At 50.1% G+C, this 21,863-nt stretch overlaps 1 protein-coding gene and 1 long non-coding RNA gene across 15 annotated transcripts in view; one reads left to right on the top strand and one right to left on the bottom strand.

The window, feature by feature from the left end:
- Positions 1–21,863, bottom strand: part of LOC105476270 (PBX/knotted 1 homeobox 2) — a 330,030-nt gene that overhangs the window by 258,937 nt on the left and 49,230 nt on the right. For 5 of the 14 annotated variants that reach the window (XM_011732034.2, XM_071076018.1, XM_011732040.3 and 2 more), the window contains exon 1: positions 9,616–9,716. The exons of 7 other annotated variants lie outside the window; for them this stretch is intronic. The gene's annotated coding sequence lies outside the window, so the exon portion shown is untranslated. Of the gene's footprint in view, positions 1–9,615; positions 9,717–12,550; positions 12,712–21,863 lie in introns of those variants that run through there. 2 more of the 14 variants (XM_071076007.1, XM_071076017.1) reach the window with 2 other exon arrangements.
- Positions 9,782–16,651, top strand: LOC139357663 (uncharacterized). The gene is made up of 3 exons (XR_011611264.1): positions 9,782–10,050; positions 13,768–13,870; positions 16,390–16,651. It is a non-coding gene; the product is annotated as an uncharacterized lncRNA (long non-coding RNA).

Below are 21,863 nucleotides of genomic sequence, written 5' to 3'. Positions count from 1 at the left end.
TCCCCACAGCATGCTAATGGGCACTAATTAAAGAGTGGGTTCAGGCCACACCTATTGACAGGTGGATTCCTAGGGAGGAAATGAGAATGAGAACAAGCACCTGTCGACCCTGGGCCTGGGGCATATACTTGACTCTCTGGGCATCTGTCTTCCTGCCCTGGACCTGGAGATAGAGCTGACAATCTCCACAGAGGAAGGTCTCCTGGGAGGAAGGTAGGACAGCTCCTCAGAAGGAGGGGGTCACATCACATTCAGACCTAGCACAGGACTTGGAACAAAGGAGCGTCCATTCCTTAACAATGCACTGTGGACTGAGGACCATGAGGGGAAGCTCTGGGGTGGAGCTCACTTGCCACTACTCCAGCACAGACCCATTGTGCTACCCTGGAACCCAGAGAGACTGTGCCCTCCTCTTACCTAATAGGAATTAGACAGATGCTACCACTAACAGGCTAAACTCCCCTTGGTGTCTGTCGGGCTTGACATCTGTCTGGATTGTGAGCTGATGACCACGGGCATGAGCCCCCGAGGGAATTCTTTCCACCCAGGGGTTCAGCTTACACCTGGGCTGGCAGACCAAGGCAACACTGCAGCTCCACCGCCCCCACTCACAGCCATGAGCTACCCCCTGCTCCTAAATCTACCTCTACCTCTTAGTGCGGGCCCTCCCAGCCCCACCTGAGACTGATGGCTTTGTGGAAGTAAAAAATAGATCTTCTAGATTTTGGTTTCCACAACAGTAGCTCTTTCCAGCATTTGCCAAAGATTTGAGTAACGGAGGAGATGAGTTCAGTTGGTTCTTTTATGAAAGATCCCGGGAGAGGAATAGGTAGAGCTCAGGAGTGGCTTGTGTTGTCTCCAGAAGGCTAAAGGAAGGAAGAACCATCATCGCAGAAGATAGGCCTGGGCTACCCTAAATGATGTGTTCCATCACTACAAACAGATACATCTGCACCCACTTCCTGCACCTGCCACTTTAGCCACTCCCTGAGCCCCAGTTTCTCTTACTTATAAAATGATACAATGCCCATTTTACCTGCTTCACAAGGCTAAGAGGCTCAAACAAGGGCACGTGAGAATGAGCTTTATTAGGGGAGAAGACTAATATTTATTCACCATGAGCTTGCCAAGTGCCAATCACTTACAGATGTTTTCTTCTAGAGTTTTCACAGCAGCTTTAAATATGCTTGGTAGTATTACTATCCTTACCTATAAGGCCAAGAAAATGGAGGCTCAGAGAGGTTAAGTGATGTGCACACTGCTTAGCTATAGTAGAACCAGGGTCAGAACCCAGAATCTGACTCCAAAGCCCGTATTGCTTCCCCTAGCCCCACGCTGTCTCAACAAGAAAAGTAAACGTTGCTTTTTATGAAGAAGCTAGTGAGTCTTCAGACTGAAATTGCTGCCTCATGGAGCCAACCCCTATTGCTAGGACACATCCATTTGTCCCAGGCAGGCCATCAGAAGGGTCAGAACCAATCCCCAGCCCCCACACTGCCCTTAAGACTCTATACCACAGAGGCCAAGCCTCTGCAGTCTGTTGAATGTCATCATGATTCTTTGCTTGGATTTGCAGCGGTGGCGGTGGTTTTAATGATTGCCTGGCCACGAAGCAATCCAGTTGGGAGGAAACCCAGAATCCTGGAACTTTGAGTAGAAAGGGACCTCTGGGGGCAGGTTCAAGCTCCTCACTGGATAAGTGAGGACACTGACATACAGAGAAGGTAAGTCCCTTGTTGAAGGTCACATATCAGTCAGCGGCCGAGTCCACAGTGGAATCCACCATCCTTAAACTACCAGTCCCGACCCCATTCTCTCCACCATCCCGATCACCCTGATATCGATCAGCTTCATTGTTCCTGAGACAGAAGAGGGCTGGATGTGGGCTTAGAGTCTCTGCTCTCTCTGCTTAGGGAAAAAGGGGATCTTAGGTAAGAAAGCCATGTTGCAACAAGGAGTGAAGCGAGTTTGTTTGCCTCATGCACCAACTCACTGGTCTAAGTTCTACCCATTGAGAAGTCAACATGGAAAGGCCGGCTCGGAAATCCCTCGGTGTGTAAGGGAAACTGGACCCCAACAAGGAGGCCTACCTGGTGCTCCTGGGGCAGGGACAGCCCACTTCTGGCCGCCTGGGATAGGCAGAGGGGGCTGAGTTCCTCCTTCTAGTCCAGGCTGCTCCTTTGCAGTCCCCAGGACAGCGCAGAGCACCACGACCTAGGAGGCTCATGTTTCACTTCCCCGCTGGCCGGCCGCTCAGCCAGTCCTCCTCTAACACTCTGCAGAGACCCCCTTCCCCCCAGAAGTCTGCCCTGTGACTCCACTCTGTCCTGGTCACTCCACGTCCTGCCCCACTGTTGCCTCCTGTGGTTAACACCTGGTTGGTGGCTTTTTCCACGTCACCTCTGTCCATCATCTCTCATGTCTGTGTGTTGTATGTGCCCCCTCTACCGTTAACCCCAAACACCCCTCGTCCGCAAAGTGTCCTCAGGGTCTGTATACCTGTTTTCTACTGCAGCCGCTGCCAGGGCTGTGCATAGTGGGCAGCACCAGGCCACAGCATTGACTGGCTATTTGTGCAATGCTGGTTGAAGGTACCAGTGACCCGGGAAAGGGCCCAAGCCAGGTTCTGGGGAAGCAAAAGGAAAGGGAAAGGGATAATCCTCCAACTGGATCATCAGCTCCAAAATAACATGACAGAGGAGAGTAAACCATGACTGAGCCTCTCCTCTGTGCCAGACACCGTGCTAGGACTTAACGGATGCCCTCTCAACGGTCCTACGAGCTATGTGCTTTTACTTCCCAATTTACAAATGGGGTCACTGGATCGAAGATGTTAAGCAACTTGTCTAGATCCATATGATAGGTAAGAGCAGGGCTAGGCTCTAAATGAAGTTTTGCCTGATGCTAAATAAAGCCCATACTCAACACTGCCCCACCACAAGCAAGCTCCTTGAAGACAGACTTTATGGCAATGTGTTTGCTTTGTTTTTGCTGCTGTCTCCTCAATGCCTAGGACTGTGCTGGGGACATAGAAGACACTCTATAAATATTTGCTGAATGGAAGAACAAAGGGAATGGATGAATGCCATGCTGCCCCTCCCCAGCATGGCAGGACACCTGCCCATGATGCCAGATTACTCGGTTCTATTTCCAAGAATCTTCAACAACTATTTGTTCCCTCTCTCCACCTAGAAAAGTATCCTGTCTATTAATGTTCCTCCAAAAGCCATGTTTACTAGGTTTGGGATGGGGGGGTGAGCAGAGGCGTAAGTTGAACACAAAAGACTACATCCTAATGAGGTGGAGGATTTACAAGCCTCAGTGCCCTGTGACCTGCTGCTTCTGTGGCCGCTTTCTGGCCCATCTGGATCTGGCTCCTCCTCCACCCCAGCCTTCCCCCTCCCCCACTGGGCACCCCCACTGCCTTGACTGAGCTGTACTCAAATTGGCCAGGTTCCTACTGAGCAGAGAACTAACAGTTACGCCACCCACCCCAGCCCTATCCGAACCCTCCAGAGTCTGCTCTGGGCCCCAGGGCCAGCTGCTTTTCTCCACATTCCAGCCAAAAATAATACAAGAACGAAGCTGTTTGGTGGAGACTTAATCTAATCTTCGTTGCTTCAGTTTTAAAATATCCTGCCTGGTTTAGGGTTTCTTATTACACTCAGGGATGTGTTTTTAGTGAGATAGGTCTTAGCAGAAACGTCCTTCTTGTAATTAGAAACCCAGGCAGGCCGGGCCTGCAGTGAGGCATCCAAACCAAACAGCAGATCCCCCTGAAGACAACACGTTTGCAGCAAGCTCTTCTCAAGCTCTGCTTGACCACATGAGACGAACTGAGCTGTCCCAGGCTTGCTTTTCCCTCTCTCCTGGGGGTTCTGGACGGGAGGAAAAGCTGGAGTTCAGTTAGAAAGACTGTGCCTCCAACTGTTGCTCCCTCAATCTCCAGCCCTGTCTCCCACCCCCAATCAAAATGGAGACTAAGATGTTGCCCGTGACTGGCTGAGAAGGATATGTGGAGGAAAAATTACCCCAAGGAATCCCCACAGACTAGGGAGAATTAAAGACAAGCATTCCACCGGAGCCGCGTCTCCAGGATCAGAGCTAGCTTTTACAAATCAGACACCGGAACAGAAGGAGTCTATGAGCGCGCACACAGTTTTGTGTAAGTGCCGGGTGTAACTTCTTGGGCTTTCTGGCCCAGAATCTGCTTTGATCTGCCAGCAGAGACTGCTAAGAAAGGTTCAGGCCATGGCTAGCTCCAGACCAGTACCCACCCCCCGCCGCAGCCAACCAGATGTCACACACACCAGTCAGGGCTCAAGTCTTGCCTTCCCAGTGGAATAAAGAGAAGGGACTGCATTTTTGATAAGTCAGATTCTGCATTCATCTGATGCGTGAAAGCTATTCCAGGTAACACCATTTGGAAGAAGCGGGCTGGATCCCCCAGCTCAGCCAAAATTGCCCCTCTTGGTAAAGTGTAAATGGTTTTTGGAATCACAGCAGGCCTTTCCAGTTCTAGGATGTAATGCAAGGCAGGAATCCAGCCGCTTTACTATAGCCTAAGAACTGCTGAGAGTTGTGGGGAAGGTCCTGGAGCCAGGCGAGGAAAGAAAACACACCGAAGAATGTGACTTTGCTGCTGAGAAGCCTCTGTCTCCCATTTTCTTTACTCAGAGCGCAGCCTGTGCTTGATCGAGCCCATCCTCTCACCCTAGTGAGAACTGTGTGTGATACATTCTACTTTACAGATGAAGAAACCAAGGCCCAGAAGCTAGATGACCCCTGGAGTCATGCAGCCCAGGCAATAACAGAGTGAAAAGAGACCAGGCCACTAAATTTCAGCCTAAACACTAGCTCAGCATGCCGACCTGCCAACCTTGATTATCTGCCCACCACTTCCCTCCCTCCTTCCTCCCTTTCCCATCAGGTATTAGATTTAATTAAATTAGCAGATCCCCATCACAACAATCCTGGCCATGCTGCCTGGATAGAACCCAGCCCGTGGAGCTCCTCCCTCTAAATTCTGCTTCTCAATATAATTCAATCTTCAATAAGTCACAGATCTCACGTGAAGTGTTTTATACAAAGCATGGTGTGTTGGCTAGACTCAGGCTAACGTGGTTCATGATGATTTCATTTTCCATTAGAACTTCCTCAGTTTTTCCTCTGCAGCATCGTTTTCACCCTCTCCATACTCGGATCTGCGTTTTGTTTGATCCAGACACTTGGCTTCACATGCCGTCACCTCCAGCAATTGCATCACACGTTTATATATATCTTACAGCATCGCAGTCCTTGTGCCACACAGCGTAGGAAAAAGGAAAACTCATAACAGCCTTTCTCACCCTCCTCGAACTAATTTAGAAAATGTGCTCCAGATTAAATAAATCGGGAACAAAAGTCTGAGATTAGAGATAGAATTTCAGAAAGTAGGGAGGGGGGAACTAAATAAATAGCAAGGAAGTCTTGCAACATGTTGGAAGCCTATAAATTTTATTGGTTGTTTCTTTAATAAAAACAAATTCAAATGCTAACAACGCAGTATTATCAAGACTCTAACATTTAGACATCTAATTTTGTCCTGCTCCGCTGCTGTTTACGTTGCACGTTGGATTCGCGGAAGGTAAGGAAGTCAGGTCGATCGGTCTGGTTTGGTTCCTAAACCAGGCTAATAGAGACCCCTTTAAAATCCAGCCGTTTTGCTTTCTAGGCATGCCTTGGTCTCTAATGAGTTACAGCCCAGGTTGAAGATGGACATGGCAGAAAGAAATTTAACACACACTCTGGTGCACCCATAAACTTCAAGGCCAAGGGAGAGGAGGTATGTTTCCAGTTAAGCTAGAACTCCATGAATTCAGGATTCTCCACTCACAAGACAGTAATTCTCCTTATTTCATCACTAACTTACTTCAAATGTGTTTATACAATTTATTGCTACTGAACTTCCAGGCAACTGGTGTAGAGTTAATGAAACCCAGCTTGGAGAAGCTTTGAGCTTTGAACAACTAACCACAGTTTAAATGGTTATGACATGCGGTCAAAGCCACAGCCTGAGCCCACTGCAGTTTCTGTGTTAGGACCTAGTCAAAAACCTTGTCATCTCACCTTTTGTGCCAAACAGACTGAAAAAGCAAAAAGCACTGAAAACCAGCCTGCCTTGTTCCTTCTCAAGGTTCCCAGCCATTTAAACACGTTTATCTTACTAAACGCCAGGCGAGCCCCTCCTCCAGCCCCGAGTAAACATTTTAGTTGCAGTTGGAATTGGCAGCTGGGCTGAAATCCTGAAATCCAGTTTGGGTTTAATTGAATAGGGTCAGGCCTACCTAAAGCAATGCTGGGAGAGGCTGCTGAGGAGGCACCAAGCAACATTTAAAGGCAGACTCAGTGACAGCCCAAAGGCAACACAAAAATGAACAGATGAAACCGGACTGGAAAAGAAGCAAACTCGTCTTACAGAATCACTTGGACATTAACTTTTATTAATTCCATTGTCACATGGCAACCTCCCCCAAGCTGTGTCCATGTGGGAACTCCAGCAAGCTCCCTCTTTTTAAACAGACCCATTTTGGAAGAGTAAAGGGGAGGTACTGGATTTGCCACTGCCGCACAATAAAAGCCCCTTTTGAAAGCAGCACTTTCATTAACTTAAAGCAATCTATAGACTTTAAAGCAGAGAGCAGTAAACTCCCAGAGAGGATCATAAAACAGCCAGTATCAAGTTGGGTATACTTCAGTGCAATTCGCACGAGGCATTTTACTGTGAGCGGTGGTCGGGCCCATCTCCCTCCAGTAACCCCCTGCCCCTCATTCTGAGCAGCCTCTCTTTCTCTTGGCTTTCATGCCTTTCCCGCTCACAAAGGGGAGGCGGTGACCAGGGAGTCTCCGTGGGGTCACGGCTCCCTCCCCCCTCGGGCTCTCAGCGGGAGAGAGCTCTCACGAATTCCAAGCCTGCAAAACAACAGCCTTGGAGCTCCGCGGCGGCAGTCGCCGCGCCCCGGGCCGCCGAGGCCACTCGTGGGTCGTGGGTCGTGCGTCTTCCGTGTCCTGTAAGGGCTGTCTGGCTCTCCCTGCCAAGGGTGCAGGGGGCTGGGAAGGTGGATTTAATATTAAAAGGAGGAAATCTCAAATCTTCCTCCCCTCAATACCCTCCTCCCCCCGCCCCCCCCCCCCCCACACACACACACACTCTTTCTCTAGATGCCCAGAGAATAACCTACCTCCCTGGTCGGGACCCCTTCCCATCCCACACCCCAGAGGTAGGCCTAAGCTATGGGTATGCAGCCGGAGTGGGAGATTATGAGACCAGAAACGGGACCCTCCCTCCTCGCTTCCACCAAGGTTCTGGGGCCTCAGAAGGCCAGAACGGCAGAGAGAGCAGGAGGGCAGGGGCAGGGGCTTTGGGTAATAGACCGTGTTATGTTTGAACACCATCATTCTCAGATCTGGGGCGGGGAAGATCGTCTAATCTGCCTAAAATGCGAAGCTTTTGGCTTCCACCAGTTATAGAGCATTTGAAACCCGAAAAGCCAATATCCTGAAGTCTCAGGACAGGAGAGATGACAGTAGGGCACCCCAAGCTTCCTTCTCCCCCGGGCGCACCAAAGGCCGGGTTTGTGGGCTTCTCAGCCCGGCGAGGGTAAGCACAGGAAGCGGCTCCAATCAGGGCACTGGAGTTCGAACCAGTCCTACCCTGGGCCATAGGACACAGCCCAGACTCCCGGCCCACTGCGGCACCTCGCTGCTAGCGCTGCCCCCACTTCCCCGCCTTTATCGCAGGCCGCGGCCCCTGGGGGCCACCGTTCCCGCCCCGCCGCGCGGCACCCGCAGACCCAAGTGGCTCCTGGAGCACTCTGAGCCGCCTGGGTCGGGTCCTCCGATCCACTTCCAGCCCGGCGAGGCTGCCCTGCCGCTTCGCCCAGAAGGTCTCTTCGATCTGTCCGCTTCCCGGAATCGCTCTCCTAGGACCGGGTCCTGTGTGGCCCAAGTCCTCTCCTCCTAAAGAAACACTTTCGGGGGGAAGCAGCAAAAATTCGGGGCTCCCCTGCCACGGCTCAGATCAACTACTTTCGTCGCTTACCTAAACACTTTTTCACACGCAGAGGTCCAGGACCCCCGCGTGCGACCCTCCCCAAATTCCAATAGCCTCGACCACAAGAAAAAGCTGTGATCCTGTTACTGAATCCTAAAAACGCCACCCGTTTCTCCAGCCCCCGACTCCGACCTCCAGCACTCTGCTCTGGCCGGCGTGTAAACTACTTATCGGCCCTTCAATCCCGATTCCGTAAACAGTCTGGATCCTATAAACCAAACTCTAGCCTGGTCCTAAAACCCAGCCCTAATTCAGGGCGGATCCACAAAGCGTCTACCCCTCAGTTCCCAACCAGAGTCTACCCACCGCGCGGAAACCCCCGGCTCCGCGGTGAAGAGCCCCGGGAAAGGGCGGCCCATTTCGCTCGTTTCTTCCTGGGGATCGGGAGCCAGGAAAGCCCCGTCACCTAACCCGAAAGAAATGCAAACTTTGCGCGGCAGATTCGGGACCCTGACCCATCCCCCTCAGCTCTCCGCTCCCGAGCGCTTTCCGTCCCCTCTTTTACGAACTCATCCCCTAGTTCTCGAGCCAGAAGGGCTCCCGATTCCCAAGCCTCGCGCGGGCCCCTACGCCCGCCTCACCAAAGATCCCCAACAATCACGGAAAGCCGGTGACCCTACACATTCTCGCTCCTCCCTGGGTGAGGGTCCCTGCGCGTAGTCCCTCAGTTCCTGGCTGCCCGGACCCCGCCGGTGTTCCCCTGTCTGCACCGATCCGCCCGCAAACCCCCATTCGCCCTGCCTCTCCAGGCCCGGCCGGCCGCGGCCGCGGCTCCTCCACTCCTTCGGTCACCCGGCCCCAGCCTGGGACCGCTCCCGCTTCCAGCCGCTGGAAAGCAGCTCTAGGCTAGTGGCGCCGAATAAGCGCCGGCCCCAAGGACGCCCGAAGCCGGGAGAAAGAGAACCTGGAGCCTGCCCGCGGTTCCCAGCCTTGCCCCGCGGAGCGCCCAGCCGGGAGCCTCCGGCACCCGGTCTCCGGCCGGCGTGCCTGTTCCTATTCTGGGGTCCCCTGGCGCTCCCGGCGCACAGCTCCCCGCCCGCCAGCTACGGGGTTGGGCCCGCGGCGATCCGAGTCCGCAGCCAGGCTCCTTGCACCCGCGGACAATGCGCGGCCGGCCACGGGCCCAAGCGCGGCGAGGCGGCGGCGGCAGCGGGTCTGAGCGCTGGCCGGGCAGGGAAGCGGGCGGCCCGCGGGGCTCTCACAGCCTCCGTGCCTGGCCCCGCCGCCCCTCACGCTGCTCCGCTCCGCGCTCTCCCGGCGCTTCCCCAGCTTCTCTCTGTACGCTCCCGCCGTCCCTCGCTGCTCCCTGCCTCCCTCCTCCCTGCTGCCTCCCTCTCTCTCCTCCCTGCTGCCTCCCTCTCTCCCTCTCTCCTCCTTGCCCTGTCGCAATGAATAATACTCTGGCTTGGGGACTGGAATAAAACACACGCGCTCTGAGGCAGCCGCCCGCAGCAGCAGCCGCCGCCGCGCCGCCGCCGCCGCCTGCAAAAGCGTCTCTGACATGGAAATGAATGACAGCTTACCTGATGCCAATCTTCATCAGACTGACACCGGCGTGACAACACAGCCTATACTTCCCAGCACTGCTCGGGACGTCAGCGGCACAGGGACCCGCCCCCCGAACCCCCCCTTCACACACCTCCCCTCTCCCCACTCCCCCTTTCTCCCCACCCCCCATCACCCCCACCCACTCGCGGCCCGGCCGCTGCCAAGTCGGAGGAGCCGCTGGAGTGTCTCCCTCTACTGGAGGCTCTCGGGCGGCGGGCGCGGGCCTGCTCCTGAGGCGGGGAGGCGGGCGGCCTGGAGAAGCGGCTTCACTCGCGAGGAGCCTCGGATGGGGAGCACGGTGGACCCCCAGGAACTCAGGAGCACCCTCCCTCCTCCAAGCCAAGTCCCCCTTAGCGAACAACCGGGGCCGAGTTCCAAGATATCACCGGTGCTGAGGGGACTGAGATGAGGTGAGATTTTCTGTGGACCCCAAGAGAACTCCCCAGAAATGATGAAACTTAAAACGGGCAAGAAATCCTTCCTTCCACCAGCACTCCCCCTCCCCCTTTCCTGCCTGGCTGGCCTCATTTTTATGATTGCATTTGAATAATTCTCATTACCCTGGCCCCAGAAAAGGTGTTCAGATGACACTCTGGTTAGTTATTCCTGGTCTCAAGAGCTTTTTCTGCTGGGGGCTTCCCGGGATGTCTGGTTCAAGGTGGGGCAGAGGGAGAGAGGAAAGAGTGGAGAGGCTTTGTCAGTATAGTACTTCTTTGCAAATGTCAGGCAAGCCTGCTCTAAGCCACTGCTATTTTCATTCTAATAAAAAGTCCTCAAGAAACTCAGTGAGTTCCCAGAGTTCTGGGGGCTGAGGTGCAGTCATATAGGGAGAGACCAGCTGGGCTGTTTCAGCCTGGGCCTGCTGGGGTGGTTCATCTACATCAGGGCGGAAATGGGCTCGTTATGTGCTGTCTACAGTGGAAGACAAAAGCAGGCATGTGTAGACCCACAAGTGCCTCCGTTCACTCAACAGAGATCACAGTCCTACTAAGAGCCACACACCAGAGCACGCATGCTTGCTTCCACAACTTAGCACATGGCCCTCCGCATAAAGGGACAAGAGAACCCCTTCTGCCTCTGGAATTTTGTTTCTTGCTCCCCATAGAGGAGCCCTTTCAGCCAGTCAGGCAGCCATTGATCCTCTGACCCCAGGCCAGGCAGGGGGCCTGGATGAAGCCCAGACAAAGACACCGACATAAGCGGGAAAGCAGAAAGTGAAACCCAGCCACCGGCTTTTCAGTAAAGAATCTGACTCAAGAAGTCGAAGCTGACCCTGAGCTCTTCTCAGGCCTCTGGGTCGCTGCTCACCTGCCTCCGTCATGGGCAAGGATGAGAGCTGTTAGCGTTGCCTGGCTCAGGAGAGGCAGCTGAGATCCTGCCTACATCACATCCCAGATACACACACTACTGTTTGTCCAGATCCTCCCAGTACCCCCAAATCCACCCTCCACCGCTGCTTGTGGGAGAAACTCTTCAGTGGTAGCCCCCATTATAGACCAAGTAGAATCCTCTCACCTTCACACACAACCTCCAAAAACTTCACTAGGTGGATTTATGTCACCCTAGCCTCTGATCTGATCAGAGTCTCTGGCTGCTGACAGCATAATCGCTATTATATATTATACATTGTATAATAATATAATAATAATGAATGCACTTGCCCTTTTTATGTGGTACAGAAGCGGCCAGATTCTCCAACCCAGAGGCTGGAGGTCAGGCTGCCATAAACTCTCAGAGGGAAGCCCTCTTCAGATAAGGGAGGGGGAGGGGAGATCCATTTGTCTCTGCCCAGGACCTCTGGAGGGAGGGGTTTCTCTCTTTCCCATGGCTCCCAGTGAGTTGCTACAGCCTGCCGAGTCAGAGGGGAAAATCAGGCTGAATTCACTCCATCAGAGAGGTGTCAGTGAGCCATAAATAGGACCGCAGGCAACAGCCTTGCATCACTGATTTACACCTGTCACACCCCTCGTTTTCTGAAATCTAGTTCAATGCCCAACACTTTCCTGATATGGGAGCTCCATTGCCACGAGCTATTAAAATTTTTGGAGTCTTTAAATATTATGATTTTCACTAATACCTTTTTGGTGCTTTAAACTGCACATCGTAGTTTTAAGTAAATATATCTTGCTTTGACTATTTTTGTCATTTGCAAGAGCTTAAAAAATGATTATCCAAAATATAACCATCATTTTTATAATCACGGAAAGCAAATATTTTCCCTGCACCCACCAGAAGCTCTGCTGTGTGCTAGCACTAAGAGTAAACAGCAGAAGCAAAGAGGCTCCGGTTACGGCTCCTGTCCTCAAGAAGCGTTCATTTGTTGAAGAAGACAAAGCACCAATATGTAAAACATTAAGTAGTGATAATACAGGAATCAACAGAAGACACAAGCTAGTAAATAATTAATGAACAAATGGGTTGTCAGTACGTCAAATTCCTTGAGTTCCACATCTCAGTTCTGGCTCTGTCAATGAGTAGAGAAGAGATAGAGTAGAAATTAAGAATTCACTACAGATACTCTACAATTTCTTCCCCATCATCCCTCTGAGGATGAAGAAGAGAATGGAGATGAATGTACATGTTGTATTGTATAAACCGTCAACACACTGACATTATAAACAAATAGAAGTTTCTACAAATCCTAGTTATCACTCCTAAATGTTGGAGTTCCTGTTTGGTTCTGGGCCCTCTTCTCACGCTACCCGCACTTTATCTGTGGTATCAGCAGCCCACACCAGCCCATGCTGTCTCCTCCAAGCTTCCAATGTGGGTGATCAACGGCCCAACTGAATTCTGCCAATGTCACACTATGAATAAAAATTTAAGACCTGGCTGTATTGGTTTGCTCAAGCTGCCATAACAAAATGCCACACACTGGATGGATTGAACAAGAGACGTTGATTTTCTTACAGTTGTGGAGGCTGGAAGGTCAAGATCAAGGTGCCAGCAGAGTTGTTTCTGGAGAGTCCTCTCCTCCTGGCTTGTGGATGGCACCTTCTCACTGTGCCGTCGCGTGGCCTCTTCTCTGTGTACACAGGTAGAGACACGGCTCTGGTGGTCTCTCCCTCATCCTATAAGGACAGTCCTGTTGGATTGTGGCCTACCCTTATGACCTCGCTTAACCTCCCTAAAGGCCCTGTCTTCATATACAGTCACCCTTGGGGGTTAGGGTGTCAACATATTAATTTGGGTGGTGGGCACAATTTAGTTCATTATACCCCCAACTACCAGTTCCCTTCACTCTCAACTTAATTATTTTTAATGAATATTGATAGATTGTGAGTTCCCTGAAGATGGGGACAATATCTGATTTCATCTTAGGATCCCTAAAACCTGGTCTGGTGCACAATCCAGAAAACATATTAAAGAAATGCTTGTTGGATTGAACGGAATGAAACATATTTCTCCATCATTGTTCCAGTCCTAGTTGACAGACTTGTCACCAGCCACCTGGAATATTTTGATTATTTTCTAAATGGTCTAAATGCCTCCAGTATCTCCAATCCCTCCTGTACACTTGCAGAAGGATGTTCTTCCTAAAACAAAGGTTGGATCACACCTTGGTTTCCCCTGAAAATCATCAGTAGCTTTCCATTGCTTATAGGATTTCACCTGAAAAGTTACTGGGCCTTATAATAAAAAGTGGGCCTTATAATAAAAAGAAGAACCTTGAATGCCACACTCCTTAGCATGGCCTTCAAGTTCATCCTCCTCATCTGGCCCTCATTCACTTTCAGGCTAATCTCCTGCATTCCTGCTAACACCTCTCCAACTCTACCTTCTAGTGATTTCCAGTGCTTCCTGATGCATCAGAACCCCCACCCCAACCCCCCGGGGGAACTTCTTTATAATTCAGGGTTCCGGGTTCCACCCCTAGAGAAATCAGTCTGGAGAAAGGTCTTGGAGCCCTTATTTTAAAAGCCACTGCAGTTGTGAGGTCTGGGAACTTCCATTCTACCCAGCACTCCTGCTCCAGCTCATGGGCCCCAGAACACATTCCGGATTCTGGGCCCTTCCTGTACTTGCTCACGCTTTTCCTTCAGCCCTGGGTTTTCATTCCCCCTTTTCCTATCTTCTGAATCCTATCTGCTTTTAAGCTTTCACAGATATATCACCTCTCTTCAAAGGATCCTTGGATCCCCCAAAAGAGAACACCAGCTCTGGAATCACCAGGCCCTGGCTCAGCTCTCCACCCTGTAATGAAATGGCCAGCTATCTGGGACGTTACCGGCGAGTGCCAAGTCTCAGTTTCTGTGTTTGTGAAATGAGGATGATAATAGAATCCAACTCATGGGACCATGGGGATTAAATAAAATCACAAATGTAACGAGCTTAGCACAGTCCCTGGCACATGGGAGGCTCTTCAATAAATGAATGGCAGCATTAGGTTTAATAGCCCTTTACCCAGGGCTGCCCAGTGCTTTGCATTTGCCTTTGCCTTTGCCTTTATAATAGTGCTGATTTAATTGGCCTGAGGAAGGGAGATATTGTTTACGGGGAAGGCTGCCACAGGCCCTGAGGGCTGCAACATGGATAATGGCAGCAAGGAAATGAGGGCAGGGGGACGCTTCTCTCTACCTAAGGCCTCCTTCCTGACCCTGGATCCAGGTGGGGCTGTGGCAGGGAGGGGGGAAGCCAAGGCCAAGTGAAGAAGGCTCTGCTCCTGATGAAATAATGCAGGAAGGGCACATCCTTTGGAGAAAGGGGTGGGCAGACAGGGGGGACCTGAGAGGTATAAAAACTCAGAAGCTAGAAATCCTCCATAACGGAGTGGGGGTCCAGGATTTTGCTGTGAGCTGGAAGCTGGGATGTCCAGGCCCCTCGCCCATCTCAGAATTTTTATTTATTTATTTATTTATTTTGGCCCTGGGAAAGCCTCTCGGCTCCCTCATCCCACTCCCACCCTCTGAAGCAGGGGGAAGCAGCAGCCTGTCCTTTGGGCACACGATAGGCAATTAATTGGGTCATGCCTTTAACCAGCTCCTCTAATATAGGCGCAATATAATCCCCAAAGCTTTTTAAAAACCCATCTTCTTTATGGTGCTGATGCACTTTGGGGAAGTTTCTTCAAGCACTGTCTCCTCCCCATCCCTTACTTATCCCAAGCATCTCCCCACCCCACCCCAAGTCCACACGCACACACACACACAGACACACACACACACACACAGAGACACACACACAGACACACACACACACACACAGACAGACACACACACACACACGCACACACACACACGCACACACACAGAGACACACACAGACACACACACACACACAGAGACACACACACAGACACACAGACACACACAGACACACACACACACGCACACACACACACAGACACACACACACACAGACACACACACACACAGAGACACACACACAAACACACAGACACACACACACAGACACACACACATGCACACACACACACAGACACACACACACACACAGAGACACACACACAGACACACAGACACACACACACACAGACACACACACGTGCACACACACACACACAGACACACACACACAGACACACACACACACAGACACACACACACAGACACACACACACAGAGACACACACACACACACAGACACACACACACAGACACACACACACGCGCGCGCACACACACACACAGACACACACACAGACACACACACACACACAGAGACACACACACAGACACACAGACACACACACACACACACACACACACACACGCACACACACAGACACACACACACACAGAGACACACACACAGACACACACACACACAGACACACACACACACACACAGAGATACCAGCTCTCAGGTGGGAGCTGTCCGGGCCTTAGCTCCAGATAAGAGGATCTGTGGGTGGCAGGAAAGGAAAAAGAAGATTTCTGAGTAATTTCAAAGTTCTTTCTAGGTTCTAGCAAGGGGTGGGAAGGATCACAGCCAGCTTGAAAGAACTGAGAAAGAGAGAGATTGGAAGAGAGAATATTTCTACTATATTTAGGAAGACAAGAGAGAATGTTATGACGATTTCCAAAAAGAGTCATTTCTGGGAAATGCCATCCCAAAAGTTTGGCCAAAAACATTTGAGAAAGAAGGATTTAAACCTGTGCTGTCCACTACAGCAGCCACTAGCCACATGCAGGCCCTGAGTGCTTGAAAGGTGGCGAGACCTAACTGTGATGTGCTGTGTGTGTAATAAATTTAGAAAATTTCATCTATAAAAAAGAATGTGAAACATTTCATTAAGAATTATATGTGTTACATATTAAAATAGTAATATTTTGGATACATGGAGTTAAATAAAAATATAATAGGCCGTTAAAAATATCTTCACCTGTTTCTTTTACTTTTTCAGTGTGGCCACTAGCAAGTTTAAAATTACTATGTGACTTGCATTCCATTTATTGAAGTCTCCCTTCCAGGCTTCGTTTTTGTTCTGGTAGAAGCTATGTTTGGATGCTGAAACCTTTATTATTTATCATGTATCACTCCAGCTCTCCAGCTCCTCCATCTCTTCTGCTTCTGCCGACCCCACAGAGGACCAGCATGAAAGGAGATCATTAGGCTATTCAGGGCCTCCATCAGACTGCAGAGGTGGCTAAGAACTCCCCACCCCCAACCCCTGCCCAGGGTTACATAGAGTTTTGAAAGTGTTATTCTCACCAAACAAAAACCACCTCTCCCATTTGGACTGAAGGATCCATCCCTGAGCCCCTTGTCTCCTGTCTCCTTTTCAGCACCCTCCTAGCCATCACAACTGTCACTCCTGCTGCCATCATACTCTCCTTCAGCCCCATCTCCATTCTCACCACTCGCATCACCACCGCCTCACACAGAACCATCTGCATCCTTCTGCTCACCCAGTGGACCCTCTCCGCCCTGTCCCCAGGAAGGAACCCTATCAGCATTTGCTGCCTTTGATGCTGCATCCAAACTCTAAGCCTCCTGAGCTGAGGATTTTGCATGGCTGGGCTCCCAACTTCATTCTGGCAGCCGGGCCCCATGGCAGCCAGACTGCAGGGCTCAGAGGAGCAACCAACAACCCTGGGAAGAGGTGAAGGCCACATGTCCTGCAGAAGGTGGTCCTGTCTTATCGCATTAGAAGGGGACAGTGAAGAAGAGTGACTGAATGAGGGAACAAGAAACCCCCAGCTTACCTCGCATAGGGACCACGGTTTACTTAGCAAGGAAGAACAAAACAAAACCACAGCAATAATAATAGCTTATATGTGTTGCTTATTTGCTGGGTGCCAGACTCCATGCTGAGTGCCGAACATGCATTGTTTATCAGGTCTCCACAGCACCCTCTAAGGCTTAGGTAAGTGAAGGGACTTATCGCCAGGCATGAACTCAGACAGGCTGCCATCAGAACCCACACTCCAAGCCACCATTCTGAATTGCTCCTTCATAAAGCATAAACTTTCACTCCCTTGCCCCCCTCATCCATTCCTTTATTCACTGATTCACTCATTCAGCATGCATACACTGATAGCCTCTAAGAAACTTACCAGCTCATTGGTTCCCATTCAGCATCTAGGCTGTCCAGGCACATAGAAGGCATTGGGCTATGAAGATGAGTAAATCACAATCCCTGAACTCACAGAAATCTTAAAGGTTTTCGGGGGCCATGAGAGATGTGGAAAAGCCTAATTCTGCCTTCAGATCACATCCATATTTTACAGCAGAGAAACTGAGGCCTAGTAGGAGGGACGTGGAAAGGGTGAAGTTCCAATCTCTCCCAATTTAACAGTCAAGTAAGAATCCACTTGGATTCTCAACACAAATCAGGGTTTGTCTTCCAGCCTCAACCATCTTCAGAGACTCTGGGTATATATTGTGTCACTGCTTGCCTGTGTGGTCCTTTTGACAGACTTGGTACATCCCTTTCTACCTTTATTCCCATTGGCTACTTTCACAATACCCAGTGGTAATGTCCACACCCAAATCAAAACTCAACCACTCCAGAAACTACTTAATTCAAGACACCTATGTCCTATGTCCCCAGAGCTTATGTGATCACATTCCCACCATAGTAGTATACATTTGTATGTTGCTTTGTACATGTTCTTAAATTTCAAATACGTCTTAAAATTCAAGCAGCTTTTGAACTTCATGAAGGCAAGGACTAAGTGTTTCTTTTATATCCTACCTTCTCCTTCCCAATCTCTCATTTTCTCAGCATCTGGTAACAATCTCAGCCTATTCAAATTAACTAATAAATGCAAATTTCTTGACCTGCTATGCAGACATAATCTGTGTGTGCACGAGTGTGTATGTGTCTGCCTGGGCAGTAAATTGAACACGTATGGATAGCAGGGGTGTTTGTGTATACAAAGTGTCGGTGTAAGCATATGTACGTGTGTGTGTGTGGATGAGTTCTACAGCTATTAGAGTTAGGGAAGCTTAGACGCACATCAGCACAATCCATCAATTTCCAGACATTATCTCTCATGATAATTTCCTGCCAAATCTTTGAGTTGCAATTAAGAAAGTAGATAATTTGAAACATTTTCCTCTGCATGTTGAGATGGATTATAATCCTAATTTGATAAAGACTCTTAATGACTCATTAGCCACCCTTGGCTTCTCCTCAGGTCAGCCAACTTCCCAGGCGCTGGAGGCAGCTGGCAGCAGAAAGGCGGCAACGCTCAGGTCATTACATGTTATTGCTTCAGCAGCACTAAACGAAAAAGACACAACAAAGACACAACCGCACTACAGCCCTGGAATTCTCTCTTCCTCAGCTCCTGGATTTGGGAATCAATTTTTTTTTCTTGGCTTTGAACAAAGCCTCTAATTTCCTGACAACCAAAACGCTGTCTCCAGGGTATGTGCACCCTGCCAGAGCGGCAGACAATGCATCGCAGCCTTCCCTCTGCACAGGTCGGGGTACATGGACTCTCTGTTCTCACAGCTCTGGGTCCCATCCCCACCACAATTTTTTTTCATGGGACAGGCTTCCCAAACCAAAGGGTGGGGACTCCTAGAAAAACTGGCAATTTCAAGTTGCTTACAGACAATCACCACATAACGACCTCCTTTCTGCCTTGGGTGAGCAAGGTCAGAAAGCACAGAAGATCATGTACAGGGTCCCAGTTCCTTTCCTCCTGGCTGGGTGGCACCTCTTCAGCCCCAGGCTTAGAGCATTGAATTATTCACAGAACCCAAAGTCATGGCTTCCCTTGGGTCACCCACTCAAGAATGTAAATGCCTGACTCTCAGAAAGGTCTTGTTGCTTGGACTCCTGTGAACCTGTGCACAGTTGCAAACACACGCGTGGTATGCACTCATCACATATGGACAGGTAGGCATAGACACACAGTCACACTGACACGTGTTCACACAGAAACACAGTCACAAGTTCACATGGAAACACTGACACATGGTCACACAGATGCACAATCACATAGATACACGGTCTCACAGAAATACAGTCACAGTCACACGGACACATGTTCACACAGAAATACAGTCACAAGTTCACATGGAAACACTGACACATGATCACAGAGTCACATAATCACACAGACACCCAGTCACAATGACACATGGTCATTCAGAAACAGACACAGAGTCACACAAACAGTCACACAGAAATAGTCACAGTCACGAGGTCACATGGAGACACTGACACATGGTCACACAGTCATACAATCACATAGTCACACTGATACACAGTCACACTGACACATGTTCACAATGACACACAGATGCAGTCACACAGACCAACAATTACACAGAAACACAGCCACAAGTTCACATGGAAACACTGACACATGATCACACAGTCACAAAATCACATAGATATACAGTCACACTGACACATGGTCACATAGAAACACAAACACGCAGTCATACAGAAACATTACACAGTGACAAGCTCACATGGAGATGTTGATACATGGTCACATAGACACACAGTCACACTGGCATGCAGTCACACAATCATACTGACACACGTTCACACAGAAACAGACACAATCACACTGACACAGTCACACAGAAACAGTCACAGGTTCACATGGAAACACTGATACATGATCACATGGTCACACAATCACATAGACACATAGTCACACTGACACATGGTCACATAGAAACACAGACACATAGTCACACAAACACACAGCCATGCAGAAGCATTACACAATCACAAGGTCTCATGGAGACGCTGATACATGGTCACATGGTCACACAGACACACAGTCACACTGACACACATCCACACAGAACACAGACACAGAATGACACACATTCACACAGAACACAGACACACTCATACAGTCACAAGGTCACATGAAAACACTGACACATTATCACACAGACACAGTCATAAGTTCACACAGAAACACTGACACACAGTCACACAGTCACAAATCACACAGTCACAAAGTCACATGGAAACACTGACACATTATCATACAACCACACAGTCACAGGGACACACAAGCACACAGTCACACAGTGTGTAAGGACTTCTCCGAATGACTCTGATCCCAAGGCCAGGTGACAGGTTAAGGGGGAAAGGGGATGTAGTCAGTGAGTGAACACCTATCTGTGTGGCATGCCTGCTGACGCTGGGGACTATGCTGCACAGGGAGGGTGCACAGAGGGTGTTGACCCAGGCAGTTGCTGCATTCTGAGCTGGAGCAGGCGTGGGGGCAGCATCCTCAGTGGGGATCAACTTTTGAGCTCTAATTCTCTTCCTGCACCCACCCCCACCCCCAGGTGTATTCTCACCCGTCCCAGGCTCACTCCATCCCGGCTGTCACAGGGCAGGCTTAGGGTGAAATAAAAAGCCTCCACTGTCCCACCCCACCCCCGCCCTGTGCATTCCATCAATGTGACAAATGCTCTCTGGGCAGGACCCCTGAGGCTGTCTTCTCTGCCACCAACCCCTCCTTGCTTCCCAATGAGTCCAGGGAGACATGAGCAGAGGGGTGATGGATAGCCCTGTCTTATTGTTCCAGACTCAGAATCCAACAGGGGCCTGGGAGAGCTGTATAAATCATAGCCTGGGCTGGGCTCTCACCAGCGCAGCTCGACAAGAGGAATGGAGGGCGAGGGACCATAAAACTGTCTATGGGCTAAGTTGTTTCATTTCAAGCCAGGGCCAGGGAGAGAAAATGTTTGGTTCTTGGGAGACAGACTCATTTGAATAGGATGGATAAGCCAGTGGAGGTCTGCATGTCTGGGTGCTCAGAGAGACCGAGAAAGGCTGGTGTCACAGGAGGACAGTGGATGAGTCGAGTCACCCCTCATCTCTGGTACCTTGTTCCCACAATACAAGAGGGGTGGGGCAGTGCTCATGTCCCAAACTGTGAGAATGTTTGGAAAAATTAGCCTCTAGTGAAGAGTGAAGATTCTCATCCCAGCTGGCTGATAAATTATACTTTTCCCTTCTCTGAAGTGGGAACAGCTGGGCAGGCTCTGCCCATCAGACTGCGATCGGGTAAAGCAGGAGCCATTCCCATTTCATTTGCTCAGACATTTAGTGAGTAGCTACTATGTGCCAGGGGCTGTGCCAGGTGCTAGTGGCACAGGGCTGAAAAGAACAGAATCATGTGGCCCTGCTCCTGAGGCTCTCATGGTCTAGTGCAGGAGACTCATAAATCCATGCTTGTTATTCATGATTGCTTATTTCACGTTTCTTTATCACCTTTAGCACCTATGACAAATTCTTGTATTTATTGGTTTGTTTACTTTTCTCCCCTCTTCAGACTGGGAACTCCTTAAAGGGAGAAAAGAAAGGGAACCAACATTCGAGTGCCAATTAGGTGCTGTCACTGGGCGCTTTGCAGTCACTTCACCGCCACAGCGGTTCATGATAGGTTCCACTATTCTTATTTCACAGCTGAGAAGATTGAGACTCAGAGAGGTTAATTCATTTGCTTATGCCAAAGCTAGCATGTGGGGGAGCTGGGACTCAACCTGAACTAGTGTGGCCCCAAAGCTCACGCTTGTTCTCCACACACTGCTCCAGGGGGACCTTCAGCACCTGGAGCAGCGCCTACCTCAGGGAGCGGCTGATTATACAGTCAGGAAGGAGTACAGGAAAGTGTGGGGTTAATGCTGAGAGGGAAGGGGGTTAGGGAAGACTGCACAGGAAGGGATTATGGAACAGTTTTGAGGAACAAATGGAATTTGCCAAGATGACAAGGAATGGAACGTCCAGTCTACAGCCATCCCACTCTGAACGCACCCGATCTCG

Source organism: Macaca nemestrina, chromosome 12, assembly GCF_043159975.1.
Source record: "Macaca nemestrina isolate mMacNem1 chromosome 12, mMacNem.hap1, whole genome shotgun sequence".
NCBI classification, from domain to species: Eukaryota; Metazoa; Chordata; class Mammalia; order Primates; family Cercopithecidae; genus Macaca; species Macaca nemestrina.
The sequence above is the reverse complement of the archived record's forward strand: the minus strand, read 5'-3'. Positions and strand labels throughout refer to the sequence as shown.